This window comes from Capricornis sumatraensis, chromosome 14 (genome assembly GCF_032405125.1).
Source record: "Capricornis sumatraensis isolate serow.1 chromosome 14, serow.2, whole genome shotgun sequence".
NCBI lineage: Eukaryota > Metazoa > Chordata > Mammalia > Artiodactyla > Bovidae > Capricornis > Capricornis sumatraensis.
Genome location: NC_091082.1, coordinates 79,821,192 through 79,836,911, shown reverse-complemented (window position 1 = coordinate 79,836,911; position 15,720 = coordinate 79,821,192). Strand labels below are relative to the sequence as shown.

The window sequence follows — 15,720 nt, the reverse complement described above, 5'->3', positions numbered from 1 at the left end:
GCACAAGCAATTACTGGCAGTAAAACCCCAGCCCAGCTCTGTTCTACTCCCCCGTCACTGTGTTTTACGTGGTCAGTGAAGTGGCCGCCCGATCTGAGTTCTCGGCAGAGATCTCAGGTGTGAGTGATCATCCAGGAAGCCACCGGCCATGCAGGGGAAAACTGATCATCTTCTCCAGGCAGCTGGGTTCACACCTGGACCTGGGGGCAGGCTGTGCGATCTAGATGTGGCCTGTCCACACGAGCATCTTCTAATAAACCCTTCCATGCTAACAAAGGTGAAAACTCCCACAGTCTGGTCATTCTTTCCCCTTCGGAACCTATTAAAGGGCAATCAATGCATCTGGTCCTGGAGACAGAATAAATAAAAGGGGCCTTCCCTGAGGTCCCTGCAAATGTCAGATGAATCTGTTCAAGCAGATACAATTTTCAGAGTTGCTGCCGAGGCCTTCCTTTCGGCCTTGTACCCATTCTGAAGTGCGGTCAGGCTATGGTACAGGTGTGTGATTGGGGCACATGGTGCGAACGGGCATGATGCACAAGGTACAGACACATGGACACAGTACAATGCCTGGGGCAGCGTCATGTGTGTTCACTACAGCCCTTAATCTCCAGGAAAAGAGGGACTCCATGCCAAGTGCCCACCATCCGCCCCACTCCAGTTCATGCTGCCCTCAGACTGGACTGTTCTCTCCTTCCCTCAAGCCCGTTTCCACTGGCTCAGATCTAAGCCCTGCAGCAAAGTCCTGAGGAAAATGCCACTGCCTCCAGGAAGTACTCAACTCTTCTCTGAACACAGCCCCACCTCCACTCTGCTCTAATTATAAACAACGCTTTCCACCCTGAATTAGCCTTCTGTGTAGAAATCCGTGTTCCTCTACTATTCATCAGCCCCTCAGAGCAGAGTTCATGGCTGATTCATCTCAGCATCCGCCACAGGGCTGAGCACAGTCCCAGGCCCCTGGCAGGAGCTCAGCAACTGTCTTTTGAATGAATGAACACAACATTCTTACACGGACGCACACCAAGAGGGTGTGAGGGTATCAGGAAGTGTTTCTGGTTACCCTCACCTATTTCACTCCTTTTCTTGTTCACCCTTGTTTAAAAAAAATTTTTTTTCCAATGAAGCATTGGATTTCATTTCAAATTTGTGCAGTGAGTAGTAGCAGGCATTAGCGAAAAAAAAAAAAAAAAAGGTTGTTGTCTGGGAGTCAAGTAGACGCTATCTCTCAAGACTTGAAAAGTCAGCATCTTCTCCCTTGGAAGAACTTAAAGTCCACTGCGGTTCTCTGAGGAAAGAGCCAGGACTCTCGAGAGGATGCTGAGTTGTTGTTCAGTAGCTCAGTCGTTTGCAACCCGATACTGCACCACACCAGGCTTCCCTGTCCTTCACCATCTCTCAGAGATTGTGCAAACTTATGTCCATGGATGTCATCCAATCCTCTCATCCTTTGTCCATCCCCTTCTCCTCTTGCCTCAGTCTTTCCCAGCATCAGGGTCTTTTCCAATGAACTGGCTCTTCTCATCATGTGGACAAGCATTGGAGCTTCAGCATCAGTGCTTCCAATGAATGTTCAAGACTGATTTCCTTTAGGATTGACTGGTTTGATTTCCTTGCAGTGCAAAGGACTCTCCAGAGTCTTCTCCAGAACCACAATTAGAAAGCATCAATTCTTCATCACTCAGCCTTCTTTATGGTCCAACTCTCACACCTGTATATGACTATTGGAAAAACCACAGCTTTGACTATATGGACCTTTGTTGGCAAAGTGATGTCTCTGCTTTTTGATATGTGGTCTAGATTTGTCAGCTTTCCTTCCAAGGAGCAAGTGTCTTTGGAAAAGACCAAGGGGTATTGGTCTCAAGAGAAGGGATTTCCCAACCAGTAGAGTTCTACAGAGGCGAGCTCTGCATGCACAATGATGGGGAGATAGGTAGGAAGGCTCTGGATATCCTGTGAGCTCCCAAGAGTCTGACACTGAGACCACATTAGCCTGAAGCCGACGGAGGCTGCAGAGCTATGCCCCTGCCTGCAGTGAGGCATGGTACAGAGGCCTCCATGCCCTGTAGCACCCAGAGCACATGTCATATGTGAGAACCCACAGTTTCCTCCACCTACAAAAACTGTCACTGTCTAGGAGTCCTGAGCCTCTAAAGTAAGAGACATCTTTTCTGTTCAGTTCAGTCCAGTCACTCAGTCGTATCCCCATGGACTGCAGCACACCAGGCCTCCCTGTCCATCACCAACTCCTGGAGCTAGCTCAAACTCACGTCCATTGAGTCTGTGATGCCATCCAACCATCTCATCCTCTGTCATCCCCTTCTCCCACTTTCAATCTTTCCCAGCATCAGGGTCTTTTCCAATAAGTCAGCTCTTCACATCAGGTGGCCAAAATATTAGAGTTTAAGCTTCAGCATCAGTCCTTCCAATGAATATTCAGGACTGATTTCCTTTAGGATGGACTGGTTGGATCTCCTTGCTGGCCAAGGGACTCTCAAGAGGCTTCTCCAACACCACAGTTCAAAAGCATCAATTCTTCGGCGCTCAGCTTGCTTTATGGTCCAACTCTCACATCCATACATGACTCTTGGAAAAACCATAGCCTTGACTAGATGGACCTTTGTTGGCAAAGTAATGTCTCTGCTTTTTAATATGTCTAGGTTGGTCATAGCTTTTCTTCCAAGGAGCAAATGTCTTTTAATTTCATGGTTTCAGTCACCATCTGCAGTGATTTTGGAGCCTAAGAAAAGAAAGTCTGTCACTGTTTTCATTGTTTCCCCAGCTATATGCCATGAAGTGATGGGACCGGATGCCATGATCTTAGTTTTCTGAATGTTGAGTTTTACTGTGTCTGGATGTTTAATGAAAGAGTAATCATCCCTAGATCTTCCATTGACATAGTTACAATTGATAAACAGCTTTCATATTTACAGGCATCACAAATTAACCCCTTATACTTGTTGACTACTCCGATTAGATGGAGTTCCCTTCCTCCTGCAGGCTTACTGGACTTCACCAAGAGGAAGGGCCCTCTCACTCATTCCCGCCTGCACTCACCCATTCGGGCACAGCACTGAGGCTGCAGGCTGAAACAAGCAGGGATATGAATGGGATCAGGCTGCTCTGTATGAAGGTTTCCTGCAAGGACAGAACATTTAGTCTTGTTGCAACATTCAGTTTCCCAATTCCAAAATGAAGTCTCAGCTTGGTTACTTTACCAGTCTCCAAACTCCTCCCACCAGCACAAATCTCATTTCCTTGGAAGGAAGGACAAGGCCGGGGCAGGGTGGAGGGTGAGATCTGTGTTTGAGACCCTAGATCAGAGGTTATAGTACCTGGGAGGGGTCTGTGGACTAAGGGAACCCTAGTTATTTTCTTTCTTTTGCAAATGGGGAGACAGCTATAAATAACTCAAGATGAGGCATTCCAAGAGATAGCATTAACCACTTACATTTTAAGTCCTAGCAAGTCAACGTTGTGGATTCAGGTTCTAGGTCCTCATTTGACTCAAATCCCCCAAACCCCACCTCACTGTGTGGCCATGACCCTACACAGCCAGGTCACAAGTGCGCAGGCATCTGGATAAGAGAGTGGGAGACCGTTATGGGTTGAATTTTGTCCTCCAAAATGCATCTGTTCAAGTCCTAATGCCCAGCACTCAGAATGAAAGTGGAAGTAGTGTCACTGCAGATGTGAGCAGTTAAGATGAGGTCGTACTGGAGGAGGCTGAGCCTCTAATTCAGTATGACAGCTGTCCTGATAAAAAGGGGATACTTGGACATAGAGATAGACACGCACAAAGGGAGGATGCCCCGTGAATATCACAGTGACACAGCAGAAGCCAAGGAATGTCAAAGAATTCCACAAACCACCGGAAGCCAGGGGACAGGCTTGGAGCAGACACTCCCCGTGCATGCTTAGTCTCAGTGTTCGACTCGTGGCGACCCCGTGGACTATAGCCCGCCAGGCTCCTCTGTCCATGGGATTCTCCAGGCAAGAATACTGAAGTGGGTTGCCATTTCCTTCTCCAGGGGACCTTCCTGACCCAGGGATCGAACCCCTGCATCGGTGGGTGGATTCTTTACCCTCTGAGCCACCAGGGAAACTGGAGCAGACGCTCCCTCTCAGCATTCAGAAGGAACCAATCCTGCTGATACCCTAATCTCAGAATCCAAATCCTTGAGACTGTGCAACAATAAATGCTTATTATTTAATTTTCATATGTTTTGATCGTGCCAAGTAGTCTATGTGAGATCTTAGTTCCCCAACCAAGGATTGAACCCACACTACCTGAAGTGGAAGTGTGGAGTCTTAACCACTGGACTACCAGGGAAGTCCCCAGTAAATGCCTGCTCTTTAAGGCACGCTGTCTGTGGTACTTTGTTATGGCAGCTTTAGAAATTAACAGAGTTTTAAGACAGACCACTGGTGATGATGGTGACATCATGAAGCTAAGGTAACTAAGGATCAGAGCCACAATTCTGTTAGTTTAAAATATAGACATAGAGATAGAAATATACACACATACATTAAGGAAGCTAGAGATGGATGGATGGATGGATGAATCAATTGATCCAACAGCTGTACAGGCCCTCCCCAGCCTAGCAGCTCTCCCACACGGAGCTGGAGAGAGACTGCACAACTGCTCAGTGAGCATATCACAGGGAGAAAATGGACTCTGTGCTGCCCAGTCACTGTGCCAGTCAGTCCTCCTGAACACCCTGTGGCATAAATATGCTTATCCTCGTTTTACAGAAGATGAAGCTCAGATTGGTTATGGCTTCTGCCTAACAAAATCAGGTTAGAAAGTGGCAAGGCTGGGATTCATGCTCAGGTCTGCCTGGCCTCCAACACAGGCTCGTTTGTCACACCTGCTGCTTTGCACAAACCCTGCCCTCATGGATCCCACGTTAAGACAAGGGAGCTCAACAGAGTTGGCCAGGGATCCAGAATGATCAGGAACGGGAAAGCTGTATCTTCACTCCCTGTAATCCAGGCCAGCCCACATTCACTCCTGCAGCAACTGAGGATGAGCACGGTCATCACGAGGCCCCTGCCCTCTGCTCCAGGAGTCCAACCTGCTTCCCTTCAAAGTGCCAGCCCATCCAGCCCCTCCTGGATTCTGCTCTTCCGCAGAGGCACTAGCTCTCTTCTCTGGTCCCAGAGCCTCCCTTTATTTTGGTAGCTCCAGTTCTTGGCCCATGGAGGTCATCCCTAGTCCACTCCTAGCCATGCCAGCTAGCCCCTGACCCCTCCAAGTGCAAGGGTGAGGCGGTCAAACACGATGGTTGATGCAAATGCCATCACACTGGCAAGTCAGAAGTCTTGCTGGGCCTCACACTGGAGCTGCTGCCTGGGCCTCTGCTAAGATGTGTATGAATCTTAAAACCTTGGGGAGCTGGAGGGGCCCCCTTCAGGGCCCAGGCCTGGCTCCCCATTGTCTCCCCAGACCGCACTCCCATTCTCAGATCTCAGCCTGTAAGGCGTGTTTGCTTTAGTCCTAGCCCTGGCTCACATCTCACCTGGCCCTTTTTATGCTGCTTTTCCTAGCAATCATGCCAGGCTTCCAGTAGCCTCTGAGATGCCTTCATGCTGTTCCTTTGGCCTGAGTTGCTTTTCTTCCCCCTCTTGAATTTACCAGCCCCTACCTTCCGGTTCTAGTTCAGACGTCATTTCCTCTGGACTCAGAGCTCCGCTGGATGTCTCTCTCTCATGCCTCCTTATCATCCAACAGTACTTGTCGGAGCACTCCTGAAGCTCTGCGGTCACTTACTGAAGTTCTCGCCAGCTTGTGACTGGGACAGGCTGGGCCTCTGCCTGCCTGGCTTACACCGTGTCCCCTCAGCCCACAAAGAGCGCAGACGAGCACAAAGTGATCACCCAAAAAGAGCTCTACCATTCAAATCCTTCAACTTCTGTCTCTAGGATCCAAGAAAGGAGCACGGCTATGCTCCTGCAACCAGAGCGAGGTTCATCCAAACTACAGCTCACGAATACAAGCAGGACTTCTGTGAGCTACATGTAGAACCAAGGCCAGGGTGGTCCTCAGTGAAAACTTTGATGGGTTTCCACATCAAATCAACACCTTCTCAGGGGCTGCTTCCTGACACCTCCTGATACTTGAAAGCAGAAGTCTGATGGGCTAAGAGCTTAGAGAGAGAATGGAAAGAGAGGGCCCAAACCTCTCACAGCAGAAATGGGGAGGGATGGTTGGGGGGCAGGGAAAGAGAGAAAGAGAGAGTGTCTTCCTGCTCTTTCTATATCTGTTTGACCCGGAATCTATCCTTTGCCATATGGCGAGGGAATTCTTGCTGCAAGACCTACATTGACTTGCCATCTTCCTCCGCAGCCTTGGCTGTCCATTCTCCCAAAAACAGTACTGAAGGAAGCAGGAGGTGATGTCCAAACCGGCTGCTGCCGCCATAAATAATCCAGCTTCCTTTTTTTTTTTTTTTTCAGAAGACTCAGCTTTGCTTTCCTGAAGCATTTGCTCCTAATGCCTGGGGCCCTCATGCTTCTGTCTTAAGTTCACTAAGGGTTCTGAGAGCTGCACATGAACAGGAATCTGCAAGTCTGCACCTCAGTGCCAAGGCCTCGGAGAAACTGTGAACGGTCTCCTCCCTCTGCACCCCAACCACAGAACAGGCCTCCCTTCTACCCGGCTACCCCAACACCTGTTCAGAGAGCTCCCTGCATGCTTCTCGCCCGCCTTCTCCCTCAGGAGGAGTGCTCCTATGTAGGCAGTAATCTTTTACTTAGATTTCCTCCCATGTTAGCCAATTTATTTCATTCACCTTGAAAAATTCTCTCCCCAACTCAGGTCAAAACCAACAGATTCCTAGGTGCGTTTTTAGATGTGTAAAACACACGATGATAACATTAGCAAGAAAATGAGGACAGAAGGGAAACAAAGGTAGCAAATGAGATACAGGGGAAAGCTGACCACAAGGTTCTAAGATGCCATCGGTCTAGTTCTGAGTCTCCTAGAGGCCAAAGCAAAGATAGCAATAGGTCCAGGCACAAGTTTGGAAGTTCCCAGCCCTTATCACAAAGAGGTCAGCAAGGTCCCAGATCATGCTTTCAGCACTAAAAATGCAGTTGTGATCTGGCCTTGAGGAAGGCAGTCCATTCTCTCTTTCGTCCATAAACATTAAATGCACTTCTTCTAACGGCCAAGTCTGTAGACTCTGGGGGTACAATACATATCAAGATGTGTTCCCTTCCCCGATCTCCTTAAAGAAATGGATTTGCCTGCCCAATTATCCTTGGCTTTGGGGTTATTGCCCAGAAGTGTGGGGGTCAGGGAAGTGGTTTTTGGGAAAGAACAGACTTTCTGTCTTAGCTTTTCTCAGACTGCAATGTCTGGTCCTTCATCCTCTGTCCAGAGAATCCCTTCACAGCCCAACTCAAATGCCACCTCCTCCAAGAAGCCTTCCTATGTATTTCCAAGCTAAATTAATTGTTTCCACATCTCATGACAATTGCTTCGACATATTAGCACTTATTCATTTTTCCTTTTGCATTGACTTTTCCGCTCTTCCCTCTGGCCTATCTTATCCTTGTCTCTATTTTAAGGACACAACCCAGGGCCAGACCCATAAGCAATAATCAATATATACCTACTTGTGTTGCCTTAAAGATAATCTCTTTTCATGAAGTGGAAAGTTCAGAGGTCAAACACACAGAAATTAACTTCATTCAGGACCAAGGTGGCTCTGCCTGGTGCTAGCAGGGATTCAGCAGCAACAAAGCAGACCTGTGTGCTGGGAGCCTCAGTGACGGTTCTCCCACCACTCAGCGGGGCGGCTTCCCACAATTGTTCTAAACTAAAGGGTGTGAATACTGACAACTTTCTCCAAGCTCCAGGCCAATAAGCTGCCTGCAGTGATCCCACTGTGAGAAGGGAAGAGGCTGTCTTGCGTGCAGTGTGGTGGGGAGGCATGGAGGTCACAGAAGGAGCTCTGGGCTGTGGAACTGCACGTGAACCGTGATGCAGTGGCTTTGTGCAATGACTGATGGCTGTGTGTGCCTAGGGCCCATCACGAAACCTCTCTGAACCTCAGTTTCTCATCTTTCAACAAGAAGAGTAAAGTCTACCTCATGGAACATTAAGACAAACATTATAAGGTAGATGGAAGGGGTTTAAATGAAATCTGGTTTGGGATAGGTGCTTTTTAAACATTTTCCTCTGTCCTTTTTTATTTTGCCTTTACCTAGGGTTTGGGGCCTTTGCTACTTATGTACCACATGACTTTAGGCAAATTGTTCAACCCAAAACTCAGCAAAGTCATCAGCAGAATGGGCTACTGAGGACTAAACGTGATGATACATGCAATGAGTTTGTTGCACTGCACAAGAGGTCAAAATCACATGTTTACTATAGGGGTCAATATACGTGCATGCCCTAATTCATGAATTATGATCCTAATTCATCCATTCACCCAAATATGTAGCCCCCTGGCTCCAGTGTGCTGGGCTATATTCTGGAGACACAATGAGATCACCGCAGCAGCCCTGTACTCAAAGAGGATGTGGTCTCTATCCTTTCTGCCTTCATCTTTTGTGCACTCCAGCTGCTCTCTAGGCCATTTGCCTATCTAGGTATCCCTCCTCTGGAGCAAACCACCCAGAAGGTAGGAAATGAATGTGAGTACTTGATTCAGCCAGTGCCTGTGTGTGGCTGATGCATGCTCCCACTTGCCCGGGCATTGCTCTAAGAGGAGACCCTTGGAATGTTCTGGGAGGCACACTGTCTCCTCAGACAGAGGACTGGTTCCCCAAGGCATGATCCATGGTGATGTCTGACCAGCACAGACTTCTCACTGGAGGCTTGCGTTGGTCCTGGAGGGAGGGCATAGAGCAGTCAGACCTCAGAGAAGAAAGGCTTGGGATCAAGTCCATGGGGAAGATCCGCCTTCATGGGTAGGCTGGACAGCAGCAAAGACCAGTAATGACTCGGAGAAGGTTCTAGAATAGAACCCCCAGCTCCCTCCATTAGGGGCCAAGACAGGCTTCCACCTACTCTGGCAGGTTCAGGACCATTTCTGGAAGAACAGATACACTGTCTGCACCTGCTGACTCAGGCCCAGGCACTGAGCACGCCTCTGGCCAATCCCTGCCTGTGGACCATGAGGGACGCAGAGCCCAGTTTTCTTTTGCTGAGCCACGACTGTCAACAGCCAGATTTACACAACTCACAGTATAAATCTTCATAGCATTAGTTGGGCTTGTTTCAACTTTGCATCACTAATCTCTCACAGCAACCTCCCCAGGATTTTGCATCATAATCACTAGGGCATAATTTTCCTATAAAGAGCTAATTGTTACAGACAGTCACGAGTCACTGTAATTTTTCAGGGCTGAAAAGAAAAAAAAAGAGGCTCAAAGTTCTAATCCAACATCAGCAACAATAATCATAAAACCAGCCTATGTGGGGCCTGGCAGAGAAGTGCAGTCTGAGGCATGTGGTCAAACAACACAGCTGTGTTTTTTGGGGTGGTGCTGGGATTGGGGTCTTCCTATCATCAGCACAGACTCCAAGAGCTGGGCGGCAGGACAGATCTTCAGATAGAAATTCAGAAGATGCTCCAAGGGGCCTGTTTTCCTGGTCTTAGGGCTCCAAAGGAAGGCAGGTCTTGGGACAATGGGAGTATCCTTCAGAGAAGGCCACCAGCAAGGTGACGCACTGGATTTCCTGACATCTGTTTTCTAAGTGCTCCCATCCCTGCTCGAAGACATTCCATTTGCATCGCTCAGATGGGTCTTGTTTTAAGAAAGTGTGTGACACACACACAAAAAAATTCAGATTTTTTTCTGGAAACCCCCAACAACTGTATTATTGAAGGATCTACCTTGCATAATAATTTGCTACAGGGTTCCTCTAACAGTGGGGTCTCCCTTACAGGCATTTAAGATGGAATTTGACTTCTGAACTCCAACCTGTATGGAGCCCTATCTTCCCCAACAAGTCTACTGCGTTCACCGAGGTCTCCTTTCCTTATCTCCAGGCATTTATGTGTTCCGCCTGCTGCCGTCCAACCAGACTCCCTGAGGACTCCTGTTCCAGCTATGGAGATCACTGTGCGTGCATGCTCAGTCATGTCTGATTCTTTGCGACCCCGTGGATGGTAGCCTGCCAGGCTCCTCTGTGCATGGAGTTTTCCAGGCAAGAATATTGGAATGGGTTGTCATTTCCTCCTCCAAATCTTCCTGACCAGGATCAAACCCCTATCTCCTGCATCGGCAGGTGGATTCTTTACCACTGTGCCACTTGGGAAGCCCTAGAGACCATTAGAGGCTCTAAGAGTAGGTGCCAGGACACAGTTTATTGACCAACTTAGAACAACGAAAAGGGCGAGTTTATGTCTTTGGTCTGCATTTTCTCTTCTATTTGACTACACACTGATTCATTTATAAATTGCTTTACAAGTGGCTCCTCTTTGCTTCCCAGGGAGCCTCTGGGATTAGGTGAGACACTGTTCTCACAGGCCCAGCTTTAATTCAACAGGCATTCCCCAGAAGATTTTGAAGGGCCAGGCCCTCAGCGAGGTGTGAGATGAGAGAGGGAAGGTTTAATCGCAGACCTGGGGACTGAATGCTTTGACTGGGGGTCACAACTAGAGCTGGGCCGTGTGGGGGATGTGATGGGATTCATCAGTGAGACTCTCATGGGTCAGGATATGAATGCACTTCAGTCTCCAGACTGCCCTCAGCAGGCCCCTGCTGCTCCCTGCCCTCAGGGACCCAGCTTTTCATAGGTGAGACAGGTCCCACCTTAGGCAGAGGCTGGCTGTACGTCTCCCTCCCCTCAGGAACCTCACCCACTCCTGGGCAGCCCTCAGCCTGCAGGGAGGCTCCAGTCCACACTGGGAACCCCCTTCTCTTTCAGAGTTCATGGGAGAATCCAGTTGCTGGGTGGGGAAGTAACATTGCGAAATATGTATTTCCAGTTCCACCTTGCCCCTTTCCCATCCGGACGGCCAGACTCTTGGGGAATGGATTTACATCTCCCTCAGGAGGCTCAGAACAGCACACTGACTCCTTGAGCTGTGCTCCCCAATAGACGTGAGCCACAGATGTGAGTCACACGTGTGAATTTTCCAGACCTACATTTAAAAAGTAACTTTATATACTGTATGCATAAAATACATACGGGCGGGAGAATGGGGAGGTACAAACCGTGGGGCGTAAGACAGGCTCAAGCATGCACTGCACAACGTGGGGAATATAGCCAATACTTCTGTAAAAACTCTAAATGGAAAGTAACCTTCAGAAATTGTATAAAAATGAAAAAAATTTTAAACGAATTTATAACAGAATAAGGGAGAAATCTAAAAAAGAGTGGATGTGTGTATATACATAACTGATTCACTTTGCTATACAGCCCTGAAACTAACACGACATTGTAAAGCAATGTATACTCCAATTACATTTCATAAATAAGGGAGAATAAAAACAATTGAAACTAAACAAAAAATAGCAATTTTAGTTATATGGTATTTAACTTTTATGTCCAAAATATGGTCATTTTAACATGCAGTCAACAAAAAACAAACTATTAATGAGAAGTGTGTTATTCTTTTTCCCACTAAGTCTTCAAAATCTATTTTTTTTAAGTTATTTATTTTCTAATTGAAGGATAATTGCTTTACAGAATTTTGTTGCTTTCTGTCAAACCTCAACATGAATCAGCCATAGGTATACATCTATCCCCTCACTCTTGAACCTCCCTCCCATCTCTCTCCCATCCCACCCCTCTAGGTTGATACAGAGCCCCTGTGTGAGTTTCCTGAGCCATACAGCAAATTCCCGTTGGCTATCTAATTTTGCATATGGTAATATAAGTTTCCACGTTACTCCCTCCATACATCTCCCCCTCTCCCCCTCTCCCCCTGTCCATAAGTCTATTCTGTCTCTCCATTGCTGCCCTGTAAGTAAATTCATCAGTACTGTTTTTCTAGATTCTGTATATATGCATTAGAATATGATATTTATCTTTCTCCTTCTGACTTACTTCACTCTGTACAATAGGTTCTAGGCTCATCCACCTCATTAGAACTGACTCAAATGCATTCTTTTTATGGCTGAGTTAATACTCCATTGTGTATATATACTGCAACTTCATCCATTCATCTGTTGATGGACATCTAGGTTGCTTACATGTTCTAGCTACTGTAATTAAGTGCTGCAGTGAACAATGGGATACATGTGTCTTTTTCAGTTTTGTTTTCCTCAGGGTATATGCCTAGAGTGGGACTGCTCGGTCATATGGTGGTTTTATTCCTAGTTTTTTAAGGAATCTCCATATTGTCTTCCATAGTGGCTGTATCAATTTACATTCCCACCAACAGTGCAAGAGGGTTCCTTTTTCTCCACATCCTCTCCAGCATTTATTGTTTGTAGACTTTTTGATGATGGCCATTCTGACAGGTGTGAGGTGATATCTTACTGTAATTTTGATTTGCATTTCTCTAATAATGAACGATGTTGAGCATTTTTCATGTGTTTGTTAGCCATCTGTATGTCTTCTTTGGAGAAATGTATATATGTTTAGGTCTTTTTCCCACTTTTTGATTGGGTTGTTTGTTTTTCTGGTACTGAGTTGTATGAGCTGTTTGGAGTTATATGAGCTAAGCTATGGAAATTAATCCTTTGTCAGTTGTTTCATTTGCTATTATTTTCTCTCATTCTGAGGGTTGTCTTTTCAGCTTGCTTCTGGTTTCCTTTGCTGTGCAAAAGCTTTTAAGTTTAATCAGGTCCCACTTGTTTACTTTTGCTTTTATTTCCATTACTCTAGGAGGTGGGTCACAGAGGATCTTGCTTTATGTCATTGAGTGTTTTGCTTACGCTTTCCTCTAAGAGTTTTTTAGTTTCTGGTCTTACATTTAGGTCTTTAATCCATTTTGAGTTTATCTTTGTGTATGGTGTTAGAAGGTGTTCTAATTTCATTCTTTAACGTGTAGCTGTCCAGTTTTCCCAGCACCATTTATTGAAGAGGCTGTCTTTGCCCCATCGTATATTCTTGCCTCCTTTGTCAAAAATAAGGTACCTGTAGGTATATGGACTTATTTCTGGGCTTTCTGTCTTGTTCCATTGGTCTATATTTGTGTTTTTTGTGCCAGTATCATACGGTCTTGATGACTGTAGCTTTGTAGTATAACCTGAAGTCAGGAAGCTTGATTCCTCCAGCTCCATTCTTTCTCGAGAGTGCTTTGGTTATTCGAGGTTATTCGGTCTTTTGTGTTTCCATATGAATTGTGAAATTTTTTGTTTTAGTTCTGTGAAAGATGCCATTGGTAATATGACAGGGATCACATTGAATCTGTAGATTGTGTTTGATAGTATAGTTATTTTCACAATATTGATTTTTCCTATCCAGGAACATGGAATATGGCTCCATCTGTTTATGTCATCTTTGATTTCTTTCAACAGTGTCTTATAATTTTCTGTGTACAGTTCTTTTGTCTCCTCAGGTAAGTTTATTCCTAGGTATTTTATTCTTTTTGTTGAAATGGTGAATGGGATTGATTCCTTAATTTCTCTTTCTGATTTTTCACTGTTAGTATATAGAAATACAAGTGATTTCTATATATTGATTTGGTATCCTGCAACTTTGCTAAATTCACTGCTTAGCTCTAGTAATTTTCTGATACTATCTTTAGTGTTTTCTATGTACAGGATCATGTCATCTGCAAACAGTGAGAGCTTTACTTCTTCCTTTCTGATCTGGATTACTTTTGTTTCTTTTTTTTATCTGATTGCTACAGCTAGGACTTCCAAAACTATATTGAATAACAGTGGTGAAAGTGGACCCCCTTGTCTTGTTCCTGATCTTAGGGGGAATGCTTTCAGTTTTTCACCATTGAGAATAATGTTTGCTGTAAGCTTATCATATATGACTTTTACTATGTTGAGGTAGGTTCCTTCTATGCCAATTTTTTGAAGAGTTTTAGGCATAAATGGGTACTGAATTTTGTCAAAGGCTTTTTCTACATCTATTGAGATTATCATATGGTTTTCATCTTTCAATTTGTTAATATAGTGTATCACATTGATTGATTTATGTATATTGAAGAATTCATGCATCCCTAGAATAAACCCAACTTGATCATAGTGTATGAGCTTTAGATGTGTTGCTGAATTCTGTTTGCTAAAATTTTGTTGCTGATTTCTGCATCTATGTTCATCAGTGATGTTGGCCTGTAATTTTCTTTTCTTGTGTTGTCTTTGTCTGGTTTTGGTATCAGGGTGATGGTGGCCTCGTAGAATAAGTTTTGAAGTGTTCCTTCCTCTACAACATTTTGAAAGAGTTTTAGAAGGATAGGCATTAGCTCTCCTCTAAATGCTTGATAGAATTCTCCTGTGAAGCCATCTGGTCCTAGGCTTTTGTTTTGGGGGAGTTTTTTTAATCACAGCTTCAATTTCAGTGCCTATAACTGGGTTGTTCATAATTTCTATTTCTTCCTGGTTCAGTCTTGGATGACTGAACTTTACTAAGAATCTGTCCATTTCTTCCAGGTTATACAATTTATTGACATATAGTTGTTCATACACCACTCTTATGGCAGAAAGTGAAGAGGAACTAAAAAGCCTCTTGATCAAAGTGAAAGAGGAGAGTGAAAAAGTTGGCTTAAAGCTCAACATTCAGAAAATGAAGATCATGGCATCCGGTCCCATCACTCCATGGGAAATAGATGGGGAAACAGTGTCAGACTTTACTTTTTTGGGCTCCGAAATCACTGCAGATGGTGACTGCAGCCATGAAATTAAAAGACGCTTACTCCTTGGAAGGAAAGTTATGACCAACCTAGATAGCATATTCAAAAGCAGAGACATTACTTTGCCGACTAAGGTCCATCTAGTCAAGGCTATGGTTTTCAAAGTGGTCATGTATGGATGTGAGAGTTGGACTGTGAAGAAGGCTGAGCGCCAAAGAATTGATGCTTTTGAACTGTGGTGTTGGAGAAGACTCTTGCGAGTCCCTTGGACTGCAAGGAGATCCAACCAGTCCATTCTGAAGATCAGCCCTGGGTGTTCTTTGGAAGGAATGATGCTAAAGCTGAAACTCCAGTACTTTGGCCACCTCATGCAAAGTGTTGACTCATTGGAAAAGACTGATGCTGCGAGAGATTGGGGGCAGGAGGAGAAGGGGATGACAGAGGACGAGATGCCTGATGGCATCACTGACTCGATGGACGTGAGTCTGAGTGAACTCCGGCAGTTGGTGATGGACAGGGAGGCCTGGCATGCTGCGATTCATGGGGTCGTAAAGAATCAGACACGATTGAGCAACTGAACTGAACTGAACTGAATAGTCTCTTATAACCCTTTGCATTTCTGCATTATCTGTTGTAACCTCTCCTTTTCATTTCTAATTGTGTTGATTTGATTCTTTTCTCTTTCTTTCTTGATGAGTCTGGCTAGAAGGTTTGCCAATTTTGTCTTCTCAAAGTATCAGTTTTTAGTTTTATTAATCTTTACTACTGTTTCTTTCATTTCTTTTTCATTTACTTCTGCTCTGATTTTTACCATTTCTTTCCTTCTACCAATTTTGGGTTTTTGTTGTTGTCATTGTTCTTCTTCTTTTTCCAGTTATTTTAGGTGTAAAATTAGGTTGTCTATTCGATGCTTTTCTCGATTCCTTGAGGTAGGATTGTGTTGCTATAAACTTCCAGCTTAGAACTGCTTTTGCTGCATCCCATAGGTTTTGAGTTGTCGTGT

At 45.3% G+C, this 15,720-nt stretch overlaps 1 protein-coding gene across 2 annotated transcripts in view; it reads right to left on the bottom strand.

The window, feature by feature from the left end:
- The window catches only part of KCNH1 (potassium voltage-gated channel subfamily H member 1), a 420,328-nt gene that overhangs the window by 25,396 nt on the left and 379,212 nt on the right, over positions 1-15,720 (bottom strand). The window lies entirely within an intron of this gene.